Below are 18,349 nucleotides of genomic sequence, written 5' to 3'. Positions count from 1 at the left end.
TCCAACAGTCACCTTTTTTATAAAGAAAAACATTCAATAAAAACAAGTATGGAAGGAAAACCTTTTTATGGAAAGCGGCATTTACATTTAAAGACTAAATAAATTTAACCTCATACATGTGCAACACAAAATCAGGACAACCAGTGAGCAGCGCAGTGTGACAGGGGTGAAAAATATATTGCTATGCAAAATTTAAAGAAACAATTCAAGCAAATGGAATAAATCAAAGATACTGAATTGTCGGAGGTTCCTCTTCTTTTCCCTGAATGGTGGAACTCATAGCTGTCATGGGAATAAGAGTAAGAAACAAGAATTAGCAATGACACAGTGTGAGTGATTACCTACTGTACTTCCTTTATTGTCCCAGAGGGGAAATTCGCTTTTGTAGGCAGGTAAAAGACATAATTCAACCTGTAATATATTTAACACAACATAAGTAACCCATTAACAAATAAAAAAAAAACATGTATGCATGAGATGGAAAAAACAAGTAGCAGTTTAAGTAATCTAGGAGAAACAAAGGAAATGGTTTATTCCATGCTGAAAGGAAAAGAAAAAAGACACAACAGGCTGTGGAGCCCTTTTCAGGTCAAGAAAAACAAGTTAGCATCTGAAGTAATCTTGATTGGTCTAAAAGCTTATCTCTTGGCTAAAAGGTTGTAACAAAAAATGTATTAATGTAGGTAAGGAATTAAAAAATATGTTGCCTACTTTGGTGAAATTCAAAAAATAAATAGCATGGGTTAATAACAAGGAAGGACTCAAGGGACATGCCAGTGCACATGGGAATAAGCCATCATTGAATATCAAAGAGATAAAATGCACGAAACGTAGATTATTGCTAATGAGGGGATGCTACTTTACACTTTGGGGTAGAGGCAGTAGAGCACATGTTTGCAGTGGATATACAGTATTGACTGAGCTTTTAAATAAGGCAAATAATCATAAGTCCTTCAACCTGCTTTAATAGGTTGCCCTGTTCTCAGCATCTAACTCATGCCTACTGAGAGAGAGAGAGTCTTTATGATCCCCAGGGGAGCAAGTTGGTTTACAGCAGCAGTCTTGGTGTACAGATGGACAGAAGGAAAAAAACTGAAATATGAAATAGATAATTCAGATTTTCTTTTATTTTTTATATTTATTTTAATGGAAAAATAAGGAATAAATTCAAAAAGAATAGTCTGTGTACTGGAATATGTACACGGGCTATTCATTTTGAATTTAGCCCTGCATTTTGTTTTCTGAATTTGAATCCCATAGGCAGACAAGTACTTTTGAAATTTGACCTTTGTCCTTACAGATCGGGCGAAATTGTGCATTTCTCACACTGCCACCTATTTGAAACGAGGATCCTGTTGCCTCTAAGCATCACAGCGATAAACAAATAATACAGGGAGGTAGTTCGATGAGTTTGGAGTGGGGTGCTGTACCAGCAGTGGGACAAGCAGAGATTAATCGGAGATTAGTCGGAGAAGAAAAAACAAACAAGATTTAGGCTATTGAACGTTCTTTAGGCATGAGGGGAAGAGAGGAAGGGTGAAGAAAATGACAAAGAACAAAAGAAAGAGCAGGTGAGAATAGCCTCTGCAGGTAACAAAGAGGATCCAAACGAATGGAAATCTGTGTAAAAAACTGAAATGAATGGAGATGATTTTATGAGAAATCAGTCAATCCCTGTAAACTAATGGAATGTGTGATCCTAGTTTGAGGGTTATCTTGGCCTCTGATGTATGTCTGTAGTAAGAGTCCTGGATTCCCTGTGAAAGGACAAACAAGGGTCAGTTTCATCTGAAATAACATGTGCAACAACTTGGAGAGACCATAGTGTTATAACTATATCAAAATATTAATATACTGTAAAAGAAATGTCAATTTTACTTTTAAAAAGCCTTTCTGACTCACTAAACCATGGGAGGAACCATGGTTCTCTGCTTACAATGGGAATCAGTGGGAATGGTGCTCCCTCAGATACAGTAGCCATTGCCATATTGTTTCTGTGTCGTAACCTAGTGCTCATGCCCTCTTAACCATCTGTAGCTCCCTGAAAGCTCGCACCCCTCCCTCACCTCCCACCAGCCTCCATAGGTGGGCTTAACCATCTGTGTGCCAGTTTGGGATCAGAGGATGGAAATAAGGCCAATGGCCTGTGAAGTGGGTGGGGTGGGGGTCTGCAGTACTGATCAGAAAGACAGAGAAACAAGTGAGGAGAGCTTTTGGAGGCTGAGAGTCAGAAAGAGGGACAGGGAATGAGAAAGGCAGATAAGAAAAGAAAAAAACAAAATGATTAAACCAGCAGAAGATGTATTTATGGGATTACATCAGTGAATGCAGTAATGCACATTCCTAGATGAATAATAATATTTTTAGGATAAGCATCAGTGGGGCAGTGCGCCTTTTCAACACTGCTAATAGCCGCATTCAGATATACTGGGCTAAAGTTGAAAAAACAGCTGCTAACATTGATCAGTGTTACCACACAGAAAGTCTAAAATAATATGTTCCTGTGATAAATTATGAATAGATTTTTAACTAAAAACACGTGACGCATTAGCTGTTGCCTTTATTGAACTGTCTGGTTGACGAAGAACATTTCCTGTTTTCTTTGCCCAGCAGATGAAAAATAAAACCTTTGCTCTGCTCCATTCATAAAGCAGGACAATGCAAGTATATGGAGAGGGGTTTCATGTCATGGTTTTGGCAAGCTAATGCTTTATAAATATGGTCCAGACTGTCTCATGTTGTTCCTGGAATATGACATGTAGGGGTGTGATGAAGAACAATGCTTGGTTCCATAATAGGCTGTTTAGCATCTTCAAGCTGAAAGAAATCATCTGTTTAAGGGAATCAAATGGGCTTACACAGAAGTGATTCCCTTAAGAGGATTGCACAGCAGCTGGATTGTACTAAAACAGGTTTTACCTATGTTGCCACTCATAGTACCCAGTGTTTTCTGGCTAGTGGGAGGTCAGGAAAGCTTAAGCTTTTTTTGCAATAGAGCATAATTGTGCATTATTGTAAAAATGTTTTTCTAATTATATAATCAGGGGACCCCAGGGGACCTGTCTTCCTGTTTTGCATATTTGGTGCTATTGTGGCACAACTTTTTAATTTTTAATCAAGTTTGTCAGCAAAGGGACGTTTTTAAAGGTAAAGCCTTCTTTTATCCACAGCTTGTAACCAACTCTGTCATTGTTTGTTTTTTTTTTTAATTCTAAGCCTTTGTGTCATTTGGTTTATTTATAATGCTCAGGATTAGCCCTGGGAACTCGTAGTAATGTTGGCATAAACTGGAGGACTGAGTAGGAGGCCTAGACATTGCACTGAGCACTGGAGACGAGGAGAGAGATGCAGATGTGTGCAGAGAGAGGGACTTGGGAGAGTGGACTGACAGGGAGAAAGGCTGGGTGGAAAAGGGATTAGGGACAGATTGGCTGCTCCTGCCCAGAATTTGTTTCTTGGCACTTCACAAATAAAGCATCTTACTATACTGCCTGCCTTGGAATTTAGGGCATTTATTTTGAGTGTCAGTGTGGTCTCTCTCCATGCTTCGCCCACCTACACCTACACAGTCCTTGATAGACTCCAGCAGTGCAGAAGAATGTGAAATGCATTGGTCCTTCTAGACTATGTTCTTTATCTATCACTCTGTTGAAGAGAATCTAAAATAAAACGGCATTAATTAATTTAATTAACAAATCTTTAATTATGAAGGCACTTGCCTGCCTGTATCTTTTGTCAGATTTAACTTGAGGGCAAGGGCAACAACCTTTTATGGGTGCAAGTAATTTCAGTGTGCTAAGATAATAACTGTACGAATCTAGTTAGCCAAAATTGTTCACCATTTGTATCTGAGGGAGTTTTCAGTTGGATGGTTAAATCTTTACTACCTAACACTTGTTAATGTGTTAAGACTGCCACGTCCTGTTATGTTATCTACTGTATCTATGATTGTTCTTTAGTCTCTTTCACTCGCTTTGTTTTCCGTACAACAATCGTGAGTTTCTTGGCCAGGTTGTCCGGAAATAAAACATGATTTTTTCTAAATGAACTGGTTAAATAAAGGAATAAATAGAACTTGAATAAAAATTGGAAATATCCAATGCACAGCATTTGGGCCATTTGTTTTTTCGTGTGAAGGATTATTAATATGTATATATACAGTATGTTTGACAAGAATATCTTTCAGGATTTTGATGTATATTAAGAGTAAACAGAGTTTCTATTAAATATAATAATAATAAACTTTATTTTATATAGCTCCTTTAACTGTGGCTTCTTAAAGCTCTTTACAGAACAACAACAAAAAATACACAAGATATACAGTACACAATGAAAATACTCAATGAGAGGAGACAGTAGATAGGGGTACTGAATAGGTAGGGGCAGAGGGGTAAAGAACAGAACCAGTTAAGTAAAGGCCCTTCTAAAGAAGAAGGTTTTGAGTCTAGAACATAAGAAAGGTTAAATGAGGGAGGTACATTTAGCTTAGATCATTTGGTCACTAGTAATTTTTTTACCTGAGGACCTTATGTGGATATTTCTTGAAAGAAACAGACTTCAAGTGTAGGATGGTGTAGCTTGTTGCCGACTCCCAGAAACATTTGTGTAAAAATGCTTCCTCGTGTCTCAGTTTTAAGTACACTCTAAGAAACTGGATGTCAGTTTGTTTGGGCAGGAATAGGCTGATAAAGTATAACAGGGCAACCTGGATTCCTGGGTTTGCAGAGTTTAAAATGCAAATAGAAGAAACTAAACAGTTTTAGTAATTAGTTACTAATTACTACTACTAACTAGTAATAGCTAATTTAGTAATTAGCTTACATGTCGATGTTAGAAAGAGATGATTAAAGGATGACATTGTCAGGAATTGAAATTGCATTGTGTTTTGAAATCGTGGAGTGATATCATTATCAATCTTAAATTTGACGGTGGTACCAAAAGGTGGTTATAACTGCAGACCAACATAAAGTTTCTGGAATAATTTTAAAAATACAGTGATTGTGACAGTCTTCAAGAGAGAGGACAAATGTGACAGTCCACTGCAGGCAATGTCATTATAAGAATTCTCCTGAACCATCTCATTCCTCTTGTTGAAGAACATCTCCCAGAATCCAAATGTGGGTTCAAAGCCACATGAGACATGGTTAACATGATTTTTACAGTCTGTTAATTGCATAAAAAATGTTGGAAACAATCCCAAACTCTTTACGTAGCATTCTTAGACAAAGACATGACTCTGTATGTAAATTATGAGGGACTAGGGAAGATCCTCCTGAAATGTAGATGTCAGCATTCTCTGATTGTGTGAAGATCTGTGTGAAGTAGTCCCCACTGATGTATCTATAACTGAGCTCATAGAATTCCACACAGGATTCAAATGTGATATCAGCCCAATTCTGTTTGCAAGATTTTCTGAGTGCAATACTTCATTTGATAACAATCTCTCTGATGAAGTGAAGTTGACTTGCCAAAACGGATGGTAAACTATTTAATCTCCAACAACTCCAGTCCAAAATGAAATCCACCCTGGCTCCAATATACTGATGATGCTGGCATATGTGCCTTGACAGAAATGGATCTCCAGACAATTGTCAACATATTTACTGAGGCATGTGAGAAGATGAAACTTACACTTCATATTCAGAAGACGAAAACACACCACCAACAGGCTCCAAATGCACCATTCAGATTCCCCAAAACAGAATGCACACTGAAACACCTCCCTTGCCTTGGGGAGAAAATCCCAATCCAGCTTGGCCTGAAATCTGCAAGTGTAGACTTTGTCCATCTGAGGAAGCAGGTGTTTGGAAATTACATCATCATAAAAACTGAAACATAAATTGGTGGTCTACCGTGCAATCTTCATTCTTACTTTCCTTTACAAGGTTGAATCATGGCTTCCATGCAGAGACTTAAGAGGACTCTAATGTCCCAGTGATGTCTGCAGAAGAAGGGAAACATTTGCATTTTCTTCCAAGTAAGTGACACAAGCACTGAAGCTGTGATCATCTGCTGGTCAGGTGGTCTTCTCTCAGCTTAGCCGAGGCAGTCACACCCGAAAAGACCAGAAGAAGCTCTTCAAAGATATGATAAAAGTAAACATGAAGAAGTGCAACATTGTTATCAATGCCTGGGATATTATGGTTATTGATCAAACCACAAGGAGTAAAAATATTTGGGAAGTTGTCTACTATTTTTGAGATGCAAGAGGCGGCAGTCTGTGAAAACATAGCAAGAGTGTCAAAGAAAGCTCACTGTGACACGACTGCAGATTTTATGTCCAGCAACCTACTTTGACAACACCTACATAACTTGCCAGAGAATTTGCAGGTTTTATAAGTCACTTTCAGACAATCTTCCTCAACCTTGACAGATAGCTAATGCCTCAATCCAACCTACTCTACAAACACTAGATTGACATTGTATAGAACACCTTTCCAGGTAAGGGTGAGAGTTAAGATTAGCATTTGCAGTGTTTTATGGGTATGTCTGAGCTCAGGAAAAATCAATATATAATGAGCTCTTCATCCAAAAACAAAACTACAAGTTTTAGAATTAGGAACAAAGGAACAGTTACAAAGAAGAGAGTGCCACTTGGCTCATGTAGCCTGTTTCGTAGTAGGTAACTAACTTATTCATGGATCATGTCCAGACGTTTCTTGAAAGAAGCAGGGTATCAGTTTCAACATTATGACTGGGTTGATTGTTTTAAATGTGCTTCCACGTTTAGTTTCTACTTTTGTCTTCTTGTGGTTCGTGTCTCACTGTTCATCTTGAAGAATGATGTTGAATACTAGTATCAGGTCCCCAAGCACATAATCTTCTCTGCTCAAGAATAAAGAGATTTGTGTCCTTTGGCCTGTCAGTGTAGGACATTCCCTTAAGCCTTGGAAGATATCTGGGTGTTCTTCTCTGGACAGCTTTCAGAGCACCAATATCTTCTCTATAATGTAGTGACCACAATTGTGCTCACTATTCTAAATGGTTATTAGTGCATGACAGAATTTTAGCATAACATCAAATTATATAAATTCTACACTTCTAGGTCTTAACATTTATTTGCCTTTTTTATTGCTTCCCCACATTGTCTTGAATATGTAAATATTGTATTGTATAACATCTATGTCTTTTTCATAAGTAGCCACTTTTTGTAGAATATTTCTCAGTTTTTATCATTTATGTTTTTACTGCCTTAATGCAAATCCCTACACTTGTCTCTGTAGAATGTAATCTGTCAGGTATTTGTCCAGTCCTGAATTTTGTATAATTCTTTTAGAATTGCACTTTCTGTCTCTACAGTATGTTGTATCATCTACAAACTTCAAAATGTTACTAAGTGCAGCAGAATCTAGACAATAATTACTGCAGGACGAACATGGGCTACGGCATATATTTCTAATAGTACTCCACTAATTACATCTTCCCCATTTGAATCAAAGGTAGCTCTGGGTTCAGTGCAGCAGGTAAAGCAAATTATGGGCATAAATATTAATTAGCTCTTCATCCAATCACAAAGCTGCTTACAAAAGGACAGCATGAGAAGTCTTAAGATTGTTCTGTTTGCTGTAGTGATTATACATGTCTACAGCAGACAGATCTTCAACTTAAAGGCTGCAGAGTTTGTTCAGAAGCTCAGATCCCATGTATTTTAGTATTGACAGAATTAAATATAATATTACATTTATAATATTTTTAGATTATATATAATAAATATACTGATAGTATTGTAGTACTCATATTTCTGATACTATTGATGTAAGAGCCTTGCTGTAGTATATAAGGAGTATACGAGGAGGCCATTCAGTCTGTCTACAGTAGCTTGGTCATTGTTAATATCTAATTGATTCAAACATATTATCCATCCATTCCTTGGAAGAAATCAGGATATCGGCTGCAACAGCATGACCAGGTAGCTTGGTCCAGACCTTGTGTGCAAAAAACTGCATCCTGGTCTCAGTTTTTAACGTGCATTCCCCTCAATTCCACTTGTGCCTTCCAGTCTGTGTTTCGCTGTTGACTCTGAGCACTAACGTTTGTGAAAAGGGATGTCCCATGGATGGCTTCATAGTCATCACAATACATTTCAAATATAGAACAATTCCCGTGAAGCAAGAATTGCGAAGATGACAATCAAAAGCAAAACAGAGGAAAGCAAGAAAGTCGTTCACCCAGTCAGTTCTGTCACAGTCTAGGGACACAATAACCAGACTGCAAATAGAGATCACCCACCACCACCTGCCTTTAGTGTCTGTAGTGTCTGAGAACAATCATGCTTTTTCAGTCATCCATTTTCAAATCTACTGTATGTGTGGCTTTGGCACTGGATGACAATATGGAGGAAGAAGAGGGGGAGCGCAGGACTTGCAGACGTGACTCAGTACACCAGACATTGCAATACACAGCAACTACCACAATCTGTCAACATTTTTCAAACTCGACATCAGACGTTCTCTGTTTGCCCCATCAAAGTTTTGTCAGCTGTACCAGTGTGTCTGAGATACTTGAAAACAAGCGAAACAATACAGTGATACAGGAACAGATTCATCCATACTGGCAGCAGCTTCTAGCATAGGATCAAAATAAAGGTGACTTGATCTGAAATGCTGCCATTCTAGTTATATTGGCGGGCTGTCATATTGATCACTCTGAAGCAGTCCACAAGCCAGCTGGTTGATGACAGTTTGAGATCACGGGGACAAATCATGATTAAGGCTATGGCTGAAATGCATTGAATTAATTTGTTATGTGCAGAGAAAACTGAACCGTTTGCTGGTTCTTGGAAATTCTGCCTTACTTCTTGAGAGACTGCTAAATAAATTATTGAAAAGAGTAAATTCTGAAGCAGTTGGTTTACGGGAGCGAACAATTCAATTTTTCACCTCTTTTGTTTGAGGAAAACAGTTATATAATGCTAGTAGATTATGTGTTCCACCAAGAAGAAATGAAGTTACAATATCTAATGACCCAAACTGGTGGAAAGAAGCCAACTGTATTTTCAACAGGTTTTGAAAATAACCTGTACAAAATGGTGGAGTGCAGCAAATAAAAAAGTCTGAATAATGGCATTTAACTCTAGTGAAAAATATCTCTCTTTTCAGTTCATGTAAAGATACACTTTTAAAGTTTTATGTTTTTCCCTATGATGGTGAATATATAAAGTGCACTTTGTATATACTGCAAGAATTCTGATATAATGCACTCTCATTTCTCTTCATAATAAATCTCCCACTGAATCAAATAGCCTTTGCTCAGAAGTGAACACCTGAGAGGCTTCTTAAAATAAACCATTTAAGGAACAAAAAACATCTGAACTTTAAATACATGTTTTTGATGCCATTCTCACAAAGAATATTGAAAATCGAGGCAATAGCTGAAAGGATATTCGTGTTGCTGGAGGTTCAGTGAAATTTGACGTGAGAATTAGGTGTTTGCTCAGAGAGAAACAGCTAAGTTTTCAGATACAAGTGACTGCATCACCATCAGAGCTCCTGTGGAGCCTCATTGGAAATCATATGAGCTTTAATGATGCATGCATATTTGCACTCAGACTTTATGATTTTCATTCCGATTGAGCAGTTCATTGAGGAAAGCTTTTTAGCAACCCCATGAAGTGATTTTTGTGTGATTCAAAAGTCCAAAAGTCTGGTCTTTAAGGGACCCTGGCTCTTCTAGTTCTTAATCCACCCGAGCTCATTCCAAACAAACCCACCTTTGTTTGTGGTTCCTAAGGAGGTGAGTACAATTCCATAGTGCAGCAGGTTAAATCGATGTTCCTGTTAAACTATAATGAATGTATCACTCCATGTCAGCCAGGTCTATCTGTAGTATTTGTTCTTCATTTGTGTTTTTTTTTACCAAATTAAAGTATAAATAATATATGCAAACCTCCACTAAAGCACTTTAGAATCACAACACAATGTCATAGATGTGCGAGAGAAAGAGATAAGACATTCTTTGAGTGCAACTGTGATGTTGTTGCAATTGAACTGTACGAATACTACAAAACAATAAAGAACAATGGAAATTGAGAAATATTTATATTTTCAGTATTTTAAAAGTGCTTAGTAAAAGAAATTTACAAGTACAGTGAATAATGAGGCAACTAAGTAGATACACTGTAGGGGGTGGACAAAATAATGGAAGCACCTAACAATAAATGAAAATGTATTTACTAATAAGGAGTTCTTCTTGGAATACTGTTCTAGTGGGATATTGAACCTTTCATCAAGAAGGAAAGATTCCATTTCTTTCAGAGATGAAGAAAGTTGAAGTCTATTCTGCACCTTACATTACCAAACTTCCCCATGATGTTGGGATCTGATAATAGACCCATGGAAGGTGTTTGACTTCATCCCAAGTAGGAATCTACTTAGTAGTACTTCAAGTAGGAATCTGTGTCAGCATGCATAGGCTGCAAGGGAACAGGTCAAGGTTTATTCCATGATGAAAAGAGAAGAAAAGAAACACAATGTTTTGGCTGCGGAGCCTTTTTTGGGTATGAGAAAGAGAGGAAAGTCAACAGCTGACATAGCCTGGGAGAACAAAAGCCGGCAGTGTAGGAGATGGGAGCATGAGGGAGGCAAGGTGGGCACTCAGGAGGTTCTAAGTCAAGAGAGGTGAAGAGAGGTGTGAAGTCGAAACCTGCAAATGAAGAGAGAGGATTAGAAGGAAACGAGTCTGACTTTGAGAGAAGGGGGAAGGTGTGATCCTAGTTTCAGGATAATTTTGGATGTCTTTCAGCAATAGAAGTTGAGAAATTCTACTTTGAGAATGCAAACGTTCTTCTCAAGAGCTCAGGTTCTTCTCTTTTCAGCATGGAATAAACCTTTACTTGATCTCTTGAATCCATTTAGCTGTGTGTAGGGTGGCGTTACCATCTTGGAATAGTGAAAAATCTAGAGGAATCAATGTTTCCACCATAGAGTGCACCTTCTCACCTAAAATGGCTTTGTATTCTTTGGCTGTAATTCTGCTTTACAGAGGAATGGTCAGACCCAGTGACTCCCATACCATACCGTAACAGACCAACCACAAGTTGGACACAGATAGTGTGGGCTAAAGGCTCCATTTGGCCTTCTCCAAACCCAAACCCATCCTTATGTAGGAGCTAAATAAAGACGATTCATCAATCCATATTAATTTTGTCCAGGTTTTGTGATCAATACACCAGGATATGCATTGGTAACAAGCATTTGTTACCAATGTATATCCTGGCTTTGGTTGGTTTTGGTAACAAGCATGTTCTGAATGGCAGCCCTACGTTAAATATCAGCTTTCACGATGAAAGGTTTTGTCAAGACTGGATCACGTTGCTGTAGATTCAATTCTGTTGTCATTTTTGAAGCTGTTGTTGTCAATGCAGAGCTATGTGGGAGGTGTCTGTTTCTCTGGCTCAAGGAGGCTGTTCAAGACTTGTGAATCTCCTAGAACAGCTAGCATTTTTCCTAGATTTTTTTTTATGTTTGGCCCTAATTAATTAATATACTTATTTAAAAAAGATCAAGATCCCTCACTTTGTAAAAACTACTGTGACACTGTACTGATTCTCTTGGACACCAAGCAATATACTGTTTTTGCCCAAATTAATTCATCACACTCAGTCAGGATATACTAGTGCCTCTGAAAGCATCCCATTATCATTTTATGCTCAAAAGCCTTTTGATTGGCTTGAATGGTGATTTTAAGAACATAAGAAAAGTTACCAGAAAGAGGAGGCCATTCGGTACATGTAGCCCAATTGGTAGTTCGTAGTTAATTGATTCAAGGATCTCATCTAGCTGTTTCTTTTAAAAAGCCAGGGTATTGGCTTCAACAACATGGATGGGTTGAGTTATCTCAAAATGATTGTAACTTGTTGACTGAATTTTTGGGGTCCTTAGGTTCAAACCTGGAAGCTAGTACCACTGAAGGAGATGGGTGATTGGTGAGTGGGATTTTTGTTGGGTTGGGAGAAAAATGATTAAAAGTTTAAAACCTGTACCTATTGTATAAGATATTTTTTGTTGTGGATTAGCATTTTTTCTGCTTTTGTTTTTAATAGAAGGACATTTTCAAAATCAACCTTGAAAAACACAACAGAGCACATAAATAAAAAGAAATTAAGGCAAAGCATGTTTAATACTGAAAACAGGGGACAAATCCTTTCATGAAGTGTTTTGAGAGACCTGGTAACAAACAACCTAGATTCATTAAGCTACTAACAACCAAAGGAGCGAATGTGGTAGGACAGACTGGATTCTTGTCTGTACTGTAGCTCTTCTATGTACCTTTCTATGTTTTGAATGTCTTCTTCCATGAGCTTTAACACAAATTTGAACAGAAAAGTAAAGAAATGTTAAAGTAAAGAAATGAGTGCGTAAAATCCAGGAAATTTAAGACAGGTGGTCACTGCAAACTAACACATTTTGAATGCCTAATCAAAAATAATAAATTCTACATAAAACTTACCTGGTAGCTCTACAGAAAGCTGCAGCAAATTATGATTGTCATGTGTGATTATTTAGGTCCTATTACGTGTGATTAATTTATTTTTCTCTGCTGTCTTTGATATTTGTGGCCAATTGGTATGCTTTCAGGTACTGCAGTGGTATGGCATTTTCATATTTTCATTGTGTTTGCATGGTTTTTCACTAGGTGCCCTGGTTTTCTTCTGCTGTTCAAATACGTTGGGTTTGTTAAGTTTGATTGGCTCTTCTAAATTGTCCCTTTCTCTGCTTGGCCCTGAATTGGGCTGGTGCCCAAGAAGGGAACAGTTGAGCGCTCTCTGTTTGAGGATAGACTACAGCTTCCCAAAGCCTTAACCAGGATAAGTATAATATTTGGACCACATGCTTCATTTTGAACCTGAACTCTGTGCTATTTGTCTACAATTGAAAAAGCACAAAACATGGACACCGTTTTGTAAATAAATGTGATACGGACATTTTTTACTCTTTAAGCTTTCACCATTGTGTCTTGTTTTTTTCCTCTCTGATTTTGATAGTTGGATCACTGGAAGAATGTTATACTTTTTCTGGATTGGTCTCCAGGACAAACGCATGTAGACGGTTTTACTTGCTTGCCCAGAAATCTTACTGTGTGAAAACTGATAATGAATTTAAAGATTTTCTCCATATGTGGGGAGTTATGCAAAGCTCTGCAAATTGCAATTTGCCTCCTCTTTTATTTATCTTGGAAACTGGTATTGGAGTATTTAACGTTATTAACAGTTAAAGAACAGAGGTCACACAGTGAAATGTTATCCTTTTCTTTGGCTGAGGCTGGGTACAAGTTAAGATATATGTGTTTTTGTACGCCTTGGAAAGACGTGCAATATGGCTCTCCACACTGCCAGTTATATTCTTTAACAGCCTCCTCCGTCTTGTGGCTTAAAATATTTACATAACATACAAAGTACAGTTGTACACAGCTTCATTGCATTCAGATGACCCTTAATTTTAAAAGAATCCACTGTTTGATTTTAGAGTGTTTGTGTCAGGTTACAGGAACAGTGATGCATTTAAGCTGATTTGGTCAAACTCTTGGTGTGAACTGGGCAGACTGTGTTCATCAAGACGTGTAGCCTTCCAATCCAGATAACTGCTGTTTTACCACCAATATTCTAGCAGAATATTTGAAAATCAAAGCAGGTTGAGATAGTGAATGGAAACTTTTATTCATTATTTATTTTGACCGCCAGATGCCTGAATGAATGCATATTTTGTGGGGGTTTTTAACCTTGTTATATCGTGTTCTGATAACATATAAAGTCGTTTAATGTATGGGTGTTCCCTTTACCTATCCAGCAGTGCTGTATAATGCAGAACATGACAGTACAATAGTTTAATTTTCATCTTCGGTGGTGCGGGATGATAAAGTTTGCTTAGGATAGATGGGTCTGGCCGATTTCTGTTCAGATGATTGTACTTTAGTCGGAGGGGAAAGGTTATGTGCAATGTAAAGACTCAGGAGAGTCGTGTGGAGTATTTACTCTTCGCTGTTTGCAGTGGCATTGCAGCGTGTTGTCAGCTGACAATGGAGGCTTCTCTTTCAGCTGGCAACCGTAACCGTAGCACCACTCACCACATATAGTCAATATTTACTGATTCTTTTCACAGTAATTGGAAAAGATTCCACTTTTGCTCTTTGTAGAGTCCGCTGGCTTATACAGTCACTTAATGTTCTCATGGAATACTACCAATGGATTTTGAAGCTTTTTTTCACTTATTAGGCACAACTTCAAAGCCCAGGTTTATTTTAACATTCTACAATGAAGTGTTACATACACACTGACATATGATACAAATAAACAGAACAGAAAATTCTGCAATTTTGAAATAAGTATGCCTCATAGCAGTGTCCAAGCCTGTGGTACAAATAACAGACATTTCCAACACCGCCTGATTCAAGTTATTACATTGTACACAAGGCCTACTGTAGCTACCAGATGTGGGTGAGCTTGTGACTGCTCCATTTTGTGCTTGATATTCAGTCTTAGCTGTGTGAACTCCTGTGATTTTAAAATGACACACCTCTATGAATATTTAGATATATGCCCTTGCTACTAAACTTGTCCACTGAGATTTATATTTATGGATGAGCTTGTAAACAGATGATGAGAGGAGAACTACAATGTTCATTGCTCTTTTCCATTTTTACTTTGCATGGATATACATTTTGCAGCTTCACTGTGGATTAGAATTTTATCTGTTGGCCAAAATGACACTTGTCTTTTGTAGTGTCTGAAAACTTGTTTGTCAGCACTGTGCTGGAACTCATCTTATTACACTTATTACAAGTAAAGAGTGCATTACTCTCCTGTGGTTTCTACCTTTAAAAATGAACACTTGTGAACTAATTCAACAGAAGCTGTTTTTGCCAAATTTTACATTACGTTTCCCCTGTACGTTGTCCTTATGCAAAGAATACCCATGATTATGGTTCCTTCCATTCCTTAAATTGTTACACACATATAGGGAGAATTAAATGTATTGCAAACAGTTCTTTAGATTGCTTTGTTTCCTAAATACAGAACTGTGCTTAAATGTGAGCAAAAAAAAAAGTCTCTCATATCAAACTTTGTTTAATGCACAATTGTTACTGAAATTTCAAGCATCACAAAATATCTGTGAGGAATTTGTTGCCTTAAGTTGATCACTCTTCAATTAAAGTTTAAATCTTGCAGTTTCGATCACTGGCCAGTCGTCACCAGTGGCAAAGATACATGAAAGCTAAGAGCAATGAGGATAGTTAAACAGTTCTCTGATTGCTCTCTGCATGTGCTTTCAGTCTGTTGGTGAAAAATCTCAAGTCAACAATGCAGAGCTGGTGAAGGTATTCTGTACTTATCATCAGTGAGCAGACTTAATTCCTCAATGGTAACATTTAAGCATCACAGAGTTTTTTATTTTATTTTGATTCATGAGGACGTTATTACACTGCGAGGCATTAATAATACAACAAATGCAATACATGTATTTCTGAGTCCTTGCTCTTTCTGACCACTGTATCTATTTCTGTTAATAATTTGGGTTTGTAATCTGTCTGAAGTATTTTATAGTCAGTGAAGTATTCTCATGGAATTTTAGGATGGTTTCAAACTATGATTTTTTTTTTAAGATGACAGCTTTATTAGTGCATTATTAGTCAATCCAGTATAATTCAATGCTCTGGATTTTTTCAGTTAGGAATAGTAGGTTATTATTAAGATTAATTCAATTAAATCAGATTTTAAAATATAAAAAACAGACTTTGTGCACCATTTCTTTTACACTGTAGAATTACACACTTTAATATTATGTGTATTATTAAACCCATACAAAATCTTTATGCAAGCTGAGTAAACAATATCAAAACATTTTAAAACATTAAATGAAAGAAACATGTAAGGTGTATATAAAATGGACCCTTTATGTTAAACGTGTACTGTACTATTATGTTTTTTTAGCTTTTAATTATGTTATTGTACAGAATAAATTCTAGTCTCAGTACAAAGCAACAGATTTGGCCTTATTTAGTTTAGCAACTAAAATCACTGCTTATAAACTTTAGGAAGAATACACTTTTTACAGAAAACATGCACAGATTTTTTTCCTAAATGCTTTGTACTGTAATTTGACAAAAGGTCAAGGAGCTTTACAATCATATTATAGTTTTTATTGCATGTTTTAACTCTGCATTTAATTTACTTAAAACTGAAATAGGTTATCTACAAATAGTTAAACCTTTTTTTAAAAAAACAGCAAGGAAGGCGTTCTGACTTAAAGACAGTGTTGTGAATAGGATTTCTTTTAGTCAGTGCTTATAGACCTTAATGAGTTTTGTTGACTGGCACTCAACCATCAAAACCCAGTTTTCCTTTTTGAATTCACTTGACAAAGTATAAAAAAATCAAGCATCTTTCATGTTTCTCAAATTCCCAAGTGTTATTTCAGTATTATTGCCTGTGTGTTCGTAGTTTCCCTCAGTCACATTACATCATTTCCTAATGTTCAATCTGCAAATGAAAATTATTAAAACTTTATTTCTGTTTTACATGAATATAGAATATTTAATTCTAAAGGAAAATATAGGTTTAAATAAATATTGAACTTGGACCTGACATCTTTTATGTAGTATTTTCCCAATGAATTTATTATAGGTGCTTTTATTCTTCATCTAATAAAACAATTTACCATTATGGCTATAAGATTTTATTTATGAGGCAACCAATAAAAGAATGAATGCTTCCACTAAAAGCACTCAACTATCACCATTTTAAGTTCTTTCTTATAAGCATCTCTTGTTTTTCAAAACAGCCAAACCAAATTATTGTTTAGATCAAACTGTATTACCATTTTTAGATATTTTGATATTTCCTAAATAATTTCTACACTTCCAAGTTAATTCAACTTTTCAGTGTATGATTTAAAATGTACTTAACAAGATTCTTGAGATTAATTTCAACATTTGTTATTTTAAAAATTAAAAGAATTAAGAATGAATTAAGAATTTTGAATATATATATGGGTTGTAATGTAATGTATGACATACACATATCTCTATGGAATGATACAGGATGAATCAGAAAAAAAGCTGTTTTTAAATATCTTAAACCAAGTTTGTCATATCATAAAATAGAGGCTATTCTGAAAAAGAATGAAGAATTACTTTGAAATAATTTTGAGATAATTTCAAAGTGAATATGAACAGGAAGTAACTGGAAAATAGAGCGGAGGCCGGAGCCAGAGAAACTTGCAGTTTAAAATGGAGAGGGGTCAACTATAAAATAACTCATTTAAAATGATTATGATTAAAGTACGATATATAAAAATGAAATCCAATAATGAATTCAACATATTCTAAAAGGAACATTTTGAGATTTTGAGATAAGGAATTATTTTGAGATACCATAAAAAAATTGTGACTGATTTTGTAAAAGTATTGTAAAAACGTGCATTTAATCATAATAATAATAATAGGCTTGGACAGCAATTCAGGATATCTGAAATACTGCAATACATATCCACAATTTCTTCTGATAACCAAAATAGTCACAACATCTTTTTTTGATTTTAAGATTCTTTGAAATATTTCAAGAGATTAGATTTTTAAGAAAACTCTAAATGGTCATTCGGCTTGCAGGCTACACTGACTTAAAAGCCATGAGACTACTGTAGAGCTCAATACTTCTAACATTTGTGAAAGTAACCTCTAGGAAGCATAACGTTAAAAAACTGAAGGAAAACAGCAGTTTTTAACACTATAAAAACTTCAACAATCTATTATCTTGAGACTTACTGTATAGTATCTTTAACCTAGCCGTGTTTTTAACTTTTTTCTGTTTCGGTTTGTTTCAAAACTGTTTTGTTTCGGTTAACTAGGAATCTCCAAACAGTGGCATTAAATCACAATTTAGTCAACGTAATTGGGTCTTTTGCTCTTCATTTGGATGTGTATAGTTATAATAAATAATGTTGGGAGTGGCAAATGTTTAGTTAAATCATGTAAGTAGCAAGGGCTGAACAATGCATCTACTGTGAATTTAAAACTGCTGCAAAGGAATCAAATTAGTGTCAACACCTCTTCCTCACAGACCCCACTGCTTGTGGAGTCATACCTTTAGCACTCCTCCTCACCCCATAGCCCTGTTCCCCACTTTGATTTTGGTTTCCAGTTTTATGGTTTTTGTTGCCAGACATTATCCCTGCAAGCCACATGTGGGACTCTGTGGCCACAAATCTTATAGCTTTATCTGGCGGAGATTAAAAGCCACACCGTAGGGGCTGGGAAGAGGTAGTCTGTGGTTTGAAAGATGATTATTGTTTTTTGCGACAAATGCATCGGGGGAAGTGGGCTTAAATGACTTGGAGCTACTTGGCGTGTGTGGAAG

General features: G+C 36.5%; 1 protein-coding gene across 2 annotated transcripts in view; it reads left to right on the top strand.

Annotated features, from left to right (window-relative positions):
* sox5 (SRY-box transcription factor 5) overlaps positions 1-18,349 on the top strand; it is a 330,663-nt gene that overhangs the window by 176,538 nt on the left and 135,776 nt on the right. The window lies entirely within an intron of this gene.

Source organism: Lepisosteus oculatus, chromosome 7 (assembly GCF_040954835.1).
Source record: "Lepisosteus oculatus isolate fLepOcu1 chromosome 7, fLepOcu1.hap2, whole genome shotgun sequence".
In the NCBI taxonomy this organism is placed as follows: Eukaryota; Metazoa; Chordata; class Actinopteri; order Semionotiformes; family Lepisosteidae; genus Lepisosteus; species Lepisosteus oculatus.
This window is presented reverse-complemented; position numbering and strand designations above follow the sequence as displayed.